The sequence below is a fragment of the Osmerus eperlanus genome, chromosome 18 (genome assembly GCF_963692335.1).
Source record: "Osmerus eperlanus chromosome 18, fOsmEpe2.1, whole genome shotgun sequence".
Lineage (NCBI taxonomy): Eukaryota > Metazoa > Chordata > Actinopteri > Osmeriformes > Osmeridae > Osmerus > Osmerus eperlanus.
Window position 1 is genome coordinate 7,574,280 of NC_085035.1, and position 14,343 is coordinate 7,588,622.

General features: G+C 40.4%; 1 protein-coding gene across 5 annotated transcripts in view; it reads left to right on the forward strand.

Moving 5' to 3' along the window:
- Window positions 1–6,255: 6,255 nt before the first annotated feature.
- Window positions 6,256–14,343, forward strand: part of pam (peptidylglycine alpha-amidating monooxygenase) — a 143,256-nt gene continuing 135,168 nt past the window's right edge. For 2 of the 5 annotated variants that reach the window (XM_062484416.1, XM_062484420.1), the window contains exon 1: window positions 6,344–6,395. The gene's annotated coding sequence lies outside the window, so the exon portion shown is untranslated. Of the gene's footprint in view, window positions 6,396–14,343 lie in introns of all 5 variants that reach the window. The other 3 variants (XM_062484417.1, XM_062484419.1, XM_062484418.1) reach the window with 3 other exon arrangements.

Below are 14,343 nucleotides of genomic sequence, written 5' to 3' on the forward strand. Positions count from 1 at the left end.
AATAATCTCCACAAATAAGAAATAAGCTTCATAGTCCATTTTATATACAATATATAATTATTTTGTATTCTTCCATGCTAACTGAGACTGTGGCCCCTAGAAATGATGACACCTACCATGAGCCTGTGGCCGCTTCCAGCACCAGTGATTACATTGAACAAGATGACACGGAATGCACGAAGGGTGAGCACACTTACTCCTCAGCCATTCACAGCCCAGGCATCTTGGAACCATGCTCCAATGCAGCCTGCCAAGCTACAGTCAAGGCATTGACCGACGAATGTGCACGGCTAAGAGCTGAGATTAATCGTCTAAAGGACAAAACTGAAGAGCTGTCTTTGAGTGAAGAGGCTTTCAAAGGAAACGATGAAATGGTACAGGAACTCACAGGCCTTCCAAGCTATGCCAAATTAATGGTTATATTTTATTTCCTGTCAGGATTTCTGAAGCCTGGTCCGAGACTGACTCCTTTTCATAGTTTTCTTTTAACCGTCAGTCATTGTGACCCACCGTCGTATTGTGACAACTTTACCGCATACAAAAACAAAGTGAAGCATTTTCTTTTAACCGTTGGGCTTTCTCAGACCCCCCACATTGCGAAGGTTAAAAGAAAATGTATTAATTTGTTTTTGTATTGGGTAAAATTGGGTAAACACAATGATGGTTCTTTATGAACCTTTGGGTCATGTGACCCGAAGGCAGCACAAGGGTTAAGCCTGATGAGAATGAGGCTAAATTTACCTCTGTATTTTTTTGTTTATTTATTTCGGATGTCTAAGACAAGTGTCACCAGAATATTTAATGGAACTTTAGATATCATGTATGTAAGACTGGGTCCACTTATAATTTGGCCGTCACAAAAACAAATTCATGTCAGTCTGCCCATGTGTTTCAGGGAAAATTATAGCAACTGTACATCTATCATTGACCGTTTTGAAATTTTCATAGAGAAGCCAAAATAATTGAGAGCTCGTGCACAAACATACTCTCAATACAAGCATCACAATACTGTGAAATACCTAATTTCAATAACACCACAAGGTGTTATATCATTTGTGTCAAACGGCTGGGGTGGACGAACAAGCGACAAGCACATCACAGAGAACTGTGGCTATCTTGAAAAACTATCACCAGGAGATGTCATTCTTGCAGATAGAGGCTTCAATGTCAAGGACACGGTCGGCCTGTTTTGTGCACAGCTGAAGATACCAGCCTTCACCAAAGGCAAGCAGCAACTGCATCCACTGGAACTTGAAGCAACAAGGGGACTTGCTGGCGTTAAGATCCATGTGGAAAGGGTCATTGGCCTGGTCAGGAACAAGTACACCATCCTTCAGACCACCATCCCGCTGTCTCTCTGCCAAGCGGCCGCTCCAGGACAACCTACCTCCCTTGACAAGATGGTAAAAGTTTGCTGTGCTCTTTGTAATATTTGCCCATCTGTGGTCCCCACAGAATAAACGGGCAGTACTAGTTGCTTGTTCAGACCCAAGATATATGGGCTCACCTTTGCTAATTTTTTTTTTTTTACCTTTTAACAATTTTTCTACTTTGTAAATAATGTGATGATGTAATGTGATATTTAAGGTGTGATTAGACTTGTAAATATTGGTACTTGTACAAAGCATGTGCTCAGTTGTTTGTTGTCCTTTTGCACTTCAACTGCTGCGTACGCTCAAACCTTCTGTTGTTATAGGCATTTTACTGCCGCTGTCCAGCTGAAGTGTGATCAAACAGTATGGGCTCAAAACGGGGCCAAAAGTATTGCAAATGCATATAGGACAATCCACGAATGTAAAACGTGTTCCACAAATGTAAAACGTGTTCCGCAAATGTAAAACGTGTTCCGCAAATGTAAAACGTGTTTCGCAAATGTAAAACATGTTCCGCAAATGTAAATTGCTTTCCACAAATGTAAATCAAGATCCACAAATGTGATTAACTGTCCACAAACAATCACATTTTGATTTGCCTTTGAGTTTTTTTATAACTACATATTTGCAAGACATTTTCAAGGGGATTGCGTAAAATTGGTGCCATAAAGCTTTGCAAATAGGGCATTAAAAAGCTGAACACCGATTTGACGCTAGAGTCAAAACGGGGCCAAAAGTATTGCGAATGCGTATGACGATCCACAAATGTAAAACGCGATCCACAAATGTAAAACGTGATCCACAAATGTAGTCACGTTTTACATTTGTGGACGGGCAAAACTAGCCTGCAGGTTAGTTTTGCCCGTTTCACTAGGTCAAGCTATTTAAAGGTTTCGGACAAATGACTTTTGTGCATAGAACAAATGCCTCAAAAAGTTAATGTCAAGCCCTGCATCTGACATTAAAGAACATTGTCAAGATTAATGACAGATAGCCGTGAGCTAAGTGGCACTAAGATGAGTGCTAGCTAGCTGTTAGCCACTTAGCTAACAACTCGCTACCTGGTCAGAGTAAACTACCACCAAAAACATACATTTGATTTTTTTCAAATAATAAATAACTTTCCCATGATTAACGTTAAATATAAGTCCTTGGTGGCCATGTGCCGCACTTTCACGTCATTCACCCATCCAGCCACAGCATATTGATAAACATCCGTACTCTTGAAAGCCTTCAAGCTATCCCCACTGTATGGGGAGGGTTATGTACAAGATATGTTTATAGCTAGCTCTGTCATGGAAAGCCAATTGGGGCAGATAATAAGGAACCAAAGAAAACTGGGGGTAACAAATAGGCTAAGGATCGGAGCTTAAAATTGTTTTTTTTTCCGACATATCTGTCTCACTTTCTCATTGAAATCGGCAGTGTGGGCGGCATTACTGGGCGAGATCGGTAGTGCATATGGCGGCGGTCTGTTTGGAAGTGACGTAGGTGGCATTTATGAATACATGCTGTTCGGGCGTGCGAGGGCACTTGTCACCCCCCATATGAGTGGTGCGTGTCTGTCGTTGCCACGGTGATGGTGCAGCTATGATTGCTAACGCGCTGAGGGCAGAGAATAACAGAAATGTAGCTAGAATCCACACCTCAAACAAGTTAACCTAGACGCAAAACTGTACGTCCGATCCAAAAAATAAGGATATTTTCCGAGACCCAAGACTGCCGAAACCAGAGATATTCTTTATATGTCTGTGCAGTCAGAAATACGACTCTACCGGCTTTTTCAAAAACGTGTTCCTTCTGCTTTCCTGGTGCGTGTCTGTTTGGTTGCCACGGTGATGGCGCAGCTGTGAGCTGGGCAGAGAGAATAACAGAAATTTACCTAGCATCCACACCTCAAACAAGTTAACCCAGACGCAAAACTATACGCGCAAACAAAAAAATAAGGATATTTTCCGAGACCCAAGATGCTGCCGAAACCAGATATGTCCTTTATATGTGCGGTCAGAAATACGACTCTACCGGAAGTTTCAAAATCTTGTTTCTTCTGTTTTCTCTGACGAATTTTACCCTGCTCTCCATTGAAGTTAGTGAGAGAATTTGAAAGGCTCGCTTCAAGGCTCATAGCTGAAAATCTGTAAATGTGAGCTCTTTAGTAGTTACATTGGCTGAAAGAGGACAATTTTTCCTACATTTTAACGCTGCGTTCACACTGCAGCGTGTTTTAACGCTCTGCATCGCTTGCCTTCCCACAGTACACCACCAGTACCACCACCAGTACAACACTGATTCTGGTTGACAGAATCAGTGTTCTTTGTGCGCCAATCCTGGGAATCAGATAAAGCACTCCAATGTGTTCATGCTTCAGTTTTTGTGTTTCAGTAATACTAATTAGGGATTTAGCTATTGTATATGATAGTTCTAAGTACCACCTTTCATTAGAGATAACAATTATGAAAAATAATACCTTTTTATCCTAAGTATTTGACCTTGGTTACAAAGGGTCATTTTGGAGTATCCAAAAGGCCCTTTTAGAAAACGCCTGGATGTACTCTTATAAAAACGTGTCAAATATGAATATATTGTGGTATTATGTTTGACTTTTGATTTGAATTGGATAAGGCTTCAACCTGTGGTCCAATTTAGTCTTCCAGCTAATACCTACCACCTCTAGGCCTCTTCAGGCCTCTGTTTTTAAAACAAAATCTAAGCGGAAATAGAAACTTTCACTTTCCTTGTGTTCACGCTTCTATTACTCAACACTAGTAGGCCTTATAGGGTTCCTGACAACAGGGGAAATAACTTCAGAGTGTCAGCTTTCAAAAGAGACCATTTACATGCATGTACTCCAAATGGTTCAAGAACAGCTTTCAATTTACTTTGGGTATGCTGTTTAGGCGTTTTCAGGCAAATTTAACAGGATTATGAAAAGGGTTAAAGGACAAAAAACCTATGGAAGAACTAAGAAGTTGGAATAATAATAATAAAGAGAAACAGGAAAACAATAGTGAGAATGCTTAACAGCATTCTCACAATAATATATATGTGAGAGAACAACGGTTGTGCCCTTGCCGAAGGCAAGCACACCCAAATATTGATCAAATAACCTCCCTGCTTGTGTACCCATGTGAAATGGATGTGAAATGTATCGCAGCAAATATGTCAAAAAGTGCTTTTAAGGCACTCTTCAGTCATCTCATCAGTTTTAGAGTATATTTCAGTTCTGCAATCAGTTATGAACTTAGCATTACTGTTGCTCTAGTTGTGTGCAATTTTACTTAAATTTGTACAAATTAAATAGTTGTGTAATTTAACACCTTTACAGATTTCTCGAAATATTTTTTCTATGATGTGAGTTGATGCAGCCTACAAACATTTTTAAACCAGCAGAGAAATTAACAATTCTAATTGGATTATGGGATTTGGTTTAGAAGAGAGGAAGGCACAGTTGAAGGCTCTGAATAGTAAGCACAAACCTTGTTAATATGATGTAACATAAAATAAACTGAATCTGTGACACAAAATTGTGCTTGTACCTTTTTTCACGTGGGTAGAGGTTTTGCTCTCATTATGGGAATGATACCTGTATTCACAGGATCAATGGGTAGAGGATATTTGCATGCTTTATCATTAATATTTTGTCTGTTAAATGTAATATACTGTATGAATGTGTATTGAACACTCAATCATTTCAAGTAATATAAAACATTTATTATGCTTTTGTGTATGTGTGTGTCTATTAGGCTATATGAGAGATAAAGAGAGGAGGGAGAGATAGCAATTGAGAGGGGTAGAAAGAGTGTGTGTGTGTGTTATATCACACTTGGCAAATGTTCAATACCTGTCACAAGTGATTTCCCTGCAGTGGAAGACCTTATTGCTCTGAGGTTTGGAGGTATTCAGCTAAATTGAGTTTCATTAACATCTGATTACTTTGTCTTGAAGGGAAATCTAGGGCTTTTCCTAAGACCAACTGCAAGGCTCCATCACAGAGACAGATACCACAAACCTCAAATAATGTAATAATGTCAGAGAAGTGACAAATCTTATGGAAATGTATGGACAGCCTTTATATATAGAACATTATGTTTCAGATTGACAAATTATCAAAGATTATCCAACCCAATTAAATTATCTTGCTCAAGGGTCCTACAAAATGATGACCACAAGTGAAAACATACAATGCCAAGTTCCACACATCCAATGATATTTCAGTTCGGAGAAAGATTAAAGAGAAATCATGAAGACCTTGTTACAGTCTCTGTGACAGATATCTTTTCTACTGTCACTCTTGGTGCATACTGCTTCTATTTCTCAGAAGGGGAGACTTTCCCAAAGGACCACAATCTCAGATACAGGGCTGTCAACAGGGTTTCTCAATCTAATGGGAGTAGTTTTGAGGGGTGTTTGACAGTTTGATGACTGCATGCAACTTTATGCTTTGAAAAAGGGAGGTACAGCAAATTCATCACAAAGAAAAATGGTAAAAATCTAAAATATAACATTCCAACAACATGTGCACGATTAACCATAAAATAATTAAATGTAATGTGGCCTAGTGTTAAATCTCATGTCTACTGGATTATTGTAAACTAAATGTTCTCACTTTTATTGGACTGCAGTATATTTAGGTCTAGAAAACACTAATGCTGAGTGAGCACAGCAATGTTTAAATTACAGTTTTAATTAGGACATCTCTTGACAGAAATTAACAGTACTTCATGCTCATATCTTGCATTTAATTGAAATGTATTGCAACAGTATTAAATATTTAAATAAAAACATGTAAAACATATAAAAAGTACAGACAGTATGCCGACAAATTACGGCCTGTTGCATATTTATGCCTCAGTGTAGACGTGCTCAATGGCTCGTGCTGCCCTACTCATCTAGCGCAGTCAAATGAATGCGCAGCAACTGCTTTGTTTGGTCTAGTTCCTGCCAGTCGTTGGGCTGGGTGTGAGAAAGTAGCTACGTGATATAGCCTGAGCGTTGTGTACGGTGGACAGCGTCTGTTTACAGGTAATGTGATGCTCAGCTTACAAGGTTGTTTTACAATGTCATTCGAGTTAAGTCAGATATTGTATTTAAGATTTGTGACAGGGCTATATTTTATTTTAACGATACGACAAAAAGTTGTGCTTGCAATTTATCTGAATTGAAACTTTGAGAAAGAACACAAAACGTTCAAGTTTATTAGCTACAGATGCTGGTTGCTAGCTAGCACTTGCCAGCTACTTTTTAACATTCACGTTTTAAATTATTAGCAAAGAGCGACTTTTTAAGCGTTTGCCAAAGTATAAAAATAAAGTGCCTGTAGTCGAGGCAGCCATCTAGCTAGGTAACTAGCTTAGCTAATGGCTATCGTGAACTAAATAGCTAACGTTAGCTCCTGTAGTTGTCTACACAGCTAACGCTAGCTAGTTACCTAGCCTACTTGTTTGGTAGCTTACAACCTTGGTGGAAATGTGCTGGTTTAAAATGTTAAAAGAGGTGGGTTCAAAAAGCTAAAAAAGCAGCCAAAACACTTTGAATGTTACAGTCAGTAGTCTAGTAGTACGGACTCTGTTGCTGCGCAACATAGCAAGCACTGTGTGTCCTTAAATGCTGGAAATTATACTGTACTCTAACACGCATCTTCATTTACATTTAGCAGACGCTTTTATTCCAAGAGAGAACTTTACAATAGGTCACTGATCATAACAACGAGATAGCCCCAAAACATTGCGGGTAACCAAAACATGAAACATACATTGTGAAAAGCAAATAAGTGCCAATGGGAAGAACCATAAGAGCATGTAGTTAAACAAGTTACAATTAAACAAAAATGAACCTCAAAGTGCAAGAGTGACCTGTAGAAAAAGCAAGCAACAATAATGTAATATAATTCACAGCGAGTACAATAAGTTAAATCAGAATCAAGATCTACATGCTCTGGATCACTTTCAGTTACCCGGCTACGCGAAGCGTAATAATCGCAATCACGGTAAGTGGTATCACGACGGCGGTTATCAACTCTCTAACTCAACCCAGATCTTTCCAATCTAGACACGTGCGCGTTCACATAAAGGGGCGGTGTTTGCACCGTATATCCAATCGCAAACATGGACAAAACAAGAGCCGCATATTTCACGCAGGAGGAGCCGACAATAATCTTCCAAACTTTGTCTACTCCTTCTCGTGAAATATTGTAATACAAACATATCAGGAATACAGTCATATAATACAGACAAAATCAACAAAGTCGCTGCTGCCAAGCTGGCAGAAAATAGCAGACGCTGTAAATGCGTAAGCTACATGACTTATCGATATCTTTTTTAATTTTAAAATGTGAGCATAATTACATGTGTGCATTCCATAACGTTAAAATCGTGGGAGCAAATAAAAAATAAATATAAAACCATAATTAAAAACGTTAAGTAACAGTAGGCAATACTTGCACATATTTTAAGGCCAACAAGTACAAGGCTGAATTGCCTGAGTCAGTCCCTTTTGTAGGATATTGGTATAGCTACAAAGGGCCTATAGAACAATGAAATTGAGGGGGCCCTCCTCCACAGGACTTCACTCCTGCTGAGGAGCTGGCCCTCTCCAGCTATCAGGGTCGCCCCATGATGGAAGGAGTGGAAGGGGACATTTCTTCACACCCTGGTGGCAGCAGCTCGGAAACCCAAGCATATGTATGTTTCAAGTAATCTATGTGACCATGTTCATTCAACAATTATTTATGAATATTGTAGGAGTGAAATGTATTACTGTTCTCTGCAGTGACAGGAAATACGGTGGTGTTGCTGCCACCACCCACTGTCGTCCCACTGTGCCATACAGAGGTAACAGTGAAACTAATAGTCATACGCCAGTATGTATGCCATATGTGGTTGCTGAATATTGATCAAATATGCCATTTACTTTCTCAAGTGGAGGTCCTAGATCAGGGGTCACTAATTGGCGGACCGCGTTCCGGGTCCGGACCCAGGCGGTTCCCTATCCGGACCCGGACCTATAACCGATATATTATTATGGAATTAATTCATTTTGACGGAACGTTTCCATTTTAACCGGCACATCTTTTTGTTCCAACTAAATGTGGTTTCTATCTTACTTGTCCAATACAAAGGTCCAATCAGGAGCTTTAATAACTGTAATCACCATGACAACTCACTCACTGAAAGTTGGCCGCAACCTCTGTGGGTCAGGTTGTTTGTGTCATTCGCAACAACGCAGGCTAATCGATTTGCTAACAGTACCTGTTTCTTCCTTAGCGAAAAACATGGCGTGCTCTAAACCCGGCGAAAAGTTGATTCCAAAAAGACCTAATTTCAGACAAGTATGCATTTGTGCTGCCGGTGGGGAGCACAAAACCAATGTGTTTAATGAGACGGTTGCCCTTGTCAATAGTGGTAGCTAATGTGAAACATCACTATCATGACCATGGGAACTAGGAGTGCTGTAGCACCCCCTGACAGCACAAGCATTTCCAATGATATGACTTGAAAATTCACCACCGCGGCCCAGCCCCGCATTAGCGGACTGGCCATCGGGAGCACCGGGAGAAGAATAACAATGGAAAACCAGGCTAAGAAACGTAAGGGTGGGGCTGAAAAATTGAGACAAAAAGACATCACCTTCACTAGACAAGGTTTTACCAATTGAAAAATGTCTACAGTCAGGTCCATAAATATTTGGACATTGACACAATTTTCATCGTTTTGGCTCTGTATACCACCACAATGGATTTGAAATGAAACAATCAAGATATGCTTTTAGTGCAGACTTTCAGCTTTAATTTCAGGGTATTTACATCCAAATCAGGTGAACGGTGTAGGAATTACAACACATTTGATATGTGGCCCCCCCCTTTTTAAGGGACCAAAAGTAATTGGACAATTGGCTGCTCAGCTGTTCCATGGCCAGGTGTATGTTATTCCCTCATAAAGGGAGTTCGTTATTTCATTGACAAGGAGCAGATAAAAGGTCTAGAGTTCATTTCAAGTATGGTATTTGTGTTTGGAATCTGTTGCTGTCAACTCTCAATATGAAGTCCAAAGAGCTGTCACCATCAGTGAAGCAAGCCATCGTTAGGCTGAAAAATCAAAACAAACCTATCAGAGAGATAGCAAAAACATTAGGTGTGGCCAAATCAACTGTTTGGTACATTCTTAAAAAGAAAGAACGCACTGGTGAGCTCAGCAACACCAAAAGACCCGGAAGACCACGGAAAACAACTGTGGTGGATGACAGAAGAATTCTTTCCCTGGTGAAGAAAAACCCCTTCACAACAGTTGGCCAGATCAAGAACACTCTCCAGGAGGTAGGCGTATCTGTGTCAAAGTCAAAAATTAAGAGAAGACTTCACCAGAGTAAATACAGAGGGTTCACCACAAGATGTAAACCATTGGTGAGTCTCAAAAACAGGAAGACCAGATTAGAGTTTGCCAAAAAACATCTAAAAGAGCCTGTACAGTTCTGGAACAACATCCTATGGACAGATGAGACCAAGATCAACTTGTACCAGAATGATGGGAAGAGAAGAGTATGGAGAAGGGAAGGAACTGCTCATGATCCAAAGCATACCACCTCATCAGTGAAGCATGGTGGAGGTAGTGTTATGGCGTGGGCATGTATGGCTGCCAATGGAACTGGTTCCCTTGTATTTATCGATGATGTGACTGCTGACAAAAGCAGTAGGATGAATTCTGAAGTGTTTCGGGCAATATTATCTGCTCAGATTCAGCCAAATGCTTCAGAACTCATAGGACGGCGCTTCACAGTGCAGATGGACAATGACCCGAAGCATACTGCGAAAGCAACCAAAGAGTTTTTTAAGGCAAAGAAGTGGAATGTTCTGCAATGGCCAAGTCAATCACCTGACCTAAATCCAATTGAGCATGCATTTCTCTTGCTAAAGACATTTACATTCACATTTAGCAGACGCTCTTATCCAGAGCGACTTACAGTAAGTACAGGGACATTCTCCCCCGAGGCAAGTAGGGTGAAGTGCCTTGCCCAAGGACACAACGTCATTCGGCACAGCCGGTAATCGAACCTGTAACTTTCAGATTACTAGCCCGACTCCCTAACCGCTCAGCCACCTGACTCCCCTATACACATCTTGATGCACTGCCAACGATCTGATACATTACATTTACATTTAGTCATTTAGCAGACGCTCTTATCTAAGCAACTTAAAGTAAGTACAGGGACATTCCCCCCGAGGCAAGTAGGGTGAAGTGCCTTGCCCAAGGACACAACGTCATTTTGGAACGGCCGGGAATCGAACCAGCAACCTTCGGATTACTGGCGCAATTCCCTAACCGCTCAGCCACCTGACTTCAGACAAAACTGAGGGGAAAATGCCCCAAGAACAAGCAGGAACTGAAGACAGTTGCAGTAGAGGCCTGGCAGAGCATCACCAGGGACGAAACCCAGCGTCTATGGGTTCCAGACTTCAGGCTGTCATTGACTGCAAAGGATTTGCAACCAAGTATTAAAAGTGACAATTAGATTTATGATTATGTTAGTTTGTCATTCATTGTCAATTATTTTTGGTCCCTTAAAAAGGGGGGGGCCACATATAAAATGTGTTGTAATTCCTACACCGTTCACCTGATTTGGATGTAAATACCCTGAAATTAAAGCTGAAAGTCTGCACTTAAAGCACATCTTGATTGTTTCATTTCAAATCCATTGTGGTGGTATACAGAGCCAAAATGATAAATTGTGTCAATGTCCAAATATTTATGGACCTGACTATGTTCATTTTACATAAAGCTCTTGTGCTGTAAAAAAAAAGTCTTGCGCGCCACGTGCGCTCGCATTAAGTATCCTAGCGTTCTCACGAACTAGCATTACATGAAGGGCATGGGAGGGATGTGGGGGGGAGAAGGGTATTGGAGGGATGTGGGGGGAGAAGGGCATGGGAGGGATGTGGGGGAGAAGGGCATTATGCATGCCTTATTTTTACTCCCAGTCCGTCCCTACCGCCCCGCAACATTAAGCACCCCCCCCCCCAGCAGCACCCCCCTGATAAAATAGCCTATGTTCCCGCGGCTATGGTCACTATGACACAAAGCATGGACACTTTGAACAAAATTACCCCCAGAACTCTGAGGTAAGGGCCAGAAAAATAAACCATAATTGTTCCGGACCCTGGACTGAATACAAATTTGGTTAGTGGACCTTTTGGGTTTCTAATTGAGTACCCCTGTCCTAGATGATCAGGAAACTGTGTCTGCCTGCTCAGAGAGCATTTTGGGGGTACACTTTTGAGTTGTATTTACCACTTGCAACACAGATGGTGAGCGTGTGTGATTGTGTGGCTGTGATTGAAGTGTCTGTAATGACTTGCTAATGGTGGTGGTCTGAACATGAGACACAAGTCCTTACAGTGCTCATTTCAAATATGACTCAATTGATTAAATTCCTATGGTGTTAAACTCAGCAGGAGGAGGAACGTCTTCCTCCCCCTGAGCCTAGGGCCTCCACTTCAAGGCCAAGACAAAGACACAAATTATAAGCAATAAACCTTGAAACACAGTAGTCAAATGGACACCTTCAACTTTCTCCATGTGTGCCTTGCAAAGGGACAATGTTCTTTATTTGTTTCAGGTTGGAGCAGACAATGCGAGGGCCCTGTATAAAAGAACCCTGTAGCTCGATATAGAGTATAAGAGGCTTTTAATTAAAACAACAAGGCTGGCTTTTCTGTGTTCCTATAGGAAGGGAGAACACAAGGATTTATTTGTTAAACTTTTTTCAACGTTTTGGTCTTTTTATACCTTTTTGTGGCTTTTTTGTTGTTCATTTTGAGTCTTTTGTGGGGGTTTTCACCATTTCTTTCTTTCAATGTCCTATTTATTCTTTTTGAAAAATGATATACAAGTGAATGAAACATCCAAATTCAATGAAAGTAGTGAAATGATCATTGGGTGTGCTCAAGCCTTCGGCGAGAGCACAACCTTTGTTCTCTCACATATATATTTATTATTGTTTATTTTGGCACCCCTAAAACTCAGTCAATATTTGGCCTACATACACAACGGCGGTGTCAAAAGGTTCGTCTTGGTAGCGATTGCGTTGCTTCTATTGGAATTTACGTTCCGTTGCATGGTTTGGGCTTAAGTTAAGTTTTTGTGGCGAAAAGTGACGCTAACGGTGGCTAATTTGCTAGCCACAGTCACTGACGTTACTAACGTCACTACGTCACTAACGTCACGAAAACACGCGTGACTACCTGTAGCAGAACATTCGTTTCGCATCTGTTAACTTGGGGGATAGCTAGGCTAACTATAGCTTTACTGCAAGGCAGCTGCAGAAACGCCACAAGCAAAGCGGCCAGGGTGATAACTATTTACTCATTTTACTTTGTGATGTGAAACACTTATGAAATGTAATGTACAATATTAGCTGATATTATTAAGGAAGTAGGCCCACATCTACTTTCGGAAACGGTAGTCTACTATTTCACTGAAGCATTAGCATGACATTAGCCTCTGTTGCCCGGGCAACACATACTACAGTGGTCTATGATGTATCTGTTTTCAATCGTTAAAATAAACATTCCTCACATATACATTTTCGTTGTAGGATTTATTATGACATTAGATTACAAGTAAACGATTTGTGGGTGAAATTATCATTACCTGTGGTTTCAATCCAGTGTATCACTGCAACGCTGTAGCCTACGCGAGACACACGACAATAACATCTAACATACACAGCTGTTTAGGAAGTCAAACGGCGACAGAACATGTTCGGCACTCCCCTTACTTAAATCAAAAGTCTATCTAACTACTAACCTGAACTTCATTGCCACAGCCTAAACGTTGTCAATCTGTTCATGAAAATAATTAATTTCAGCCTAAACCGTACAACGGAACGTTTAATCGAATTCAACCAACGCAATCGCTACCGAGACGAACACAGCAGTAGTCTAGTACTGTACCGTAGTAGTAGAATTTACCGGGGCAGCTTCTCCACACAGGGCTATATCGCATTTTGCGTTGTTACCTTACAATGATCGCTACCAGTGAGCTTTTTATGAATGAGCGATTTTCCACTAAATAAATGTCAAGCTTATTTACGTTTTGGGGGGCATATTTTCAGTTAGCAGATGGTACTGTTTGAATCACGATTCCATCTTCTACTGCCGGGTAACATCGTAGAATAATCTTCAAAGGGGGTTCTTTATTAATGAATGAATGCAATGAGTAGGCTAAATGCATGAACATATCACGAGAAGGGAAAAACTTAAAAGGACGTTTAAGTCATAGAGATTAGGTCCATTTGTACACCGGTCTGCCAAATGTATTCTTTTTGATTCAACGATGAGGCTGCCTCTTGCAGGGGAAATGAGAAGACATCCATTTCATTCTACACTTCACTCGTATTTTCAGTTGTAAATGAGCAGCAAAAAAAAAATGCTTTTAAATCTATGTAATCTTTATAAATAATAAGTATGCATTTTTATATAAAATACAGAAATATCAGTTGTAAAAATGTCATTAAAAAACGGACCCCTGTCCAACCGACGCAAGCAAGCACACCCTACAATTTCCCCAGAAATTGTACCCTCTCTAGTTTATTTAACTTTTGAAGAGCATTGTATGGTACCATACACATTGTTATTTTTGGTTTGAAATGTTTTGGTTAAAAGAAACACACATTTCTGATATGGAAATGATTAGGAAAAGGCGCAAAGCAACCCAAGGACAACAGAATGGGTTAAGGGGAGACACCCCAGTGAATAGGGATAACATATCAACATGAAACCTCCCCAGTCCAACTAATATTAGGTCAAATATTGTTTTCATTACTAGTTTCCTGTAAATGTATGTTTAAATGAGCAAATGATGCATGAAGTTGTAAAATATGATATAATGTGCATACATTTCCAGAACGGAAATCAGAACATTGGATGAAGACAGAATGAAAATCCTTGTTTCATTTTGTCAACATATTATAGTCCAAA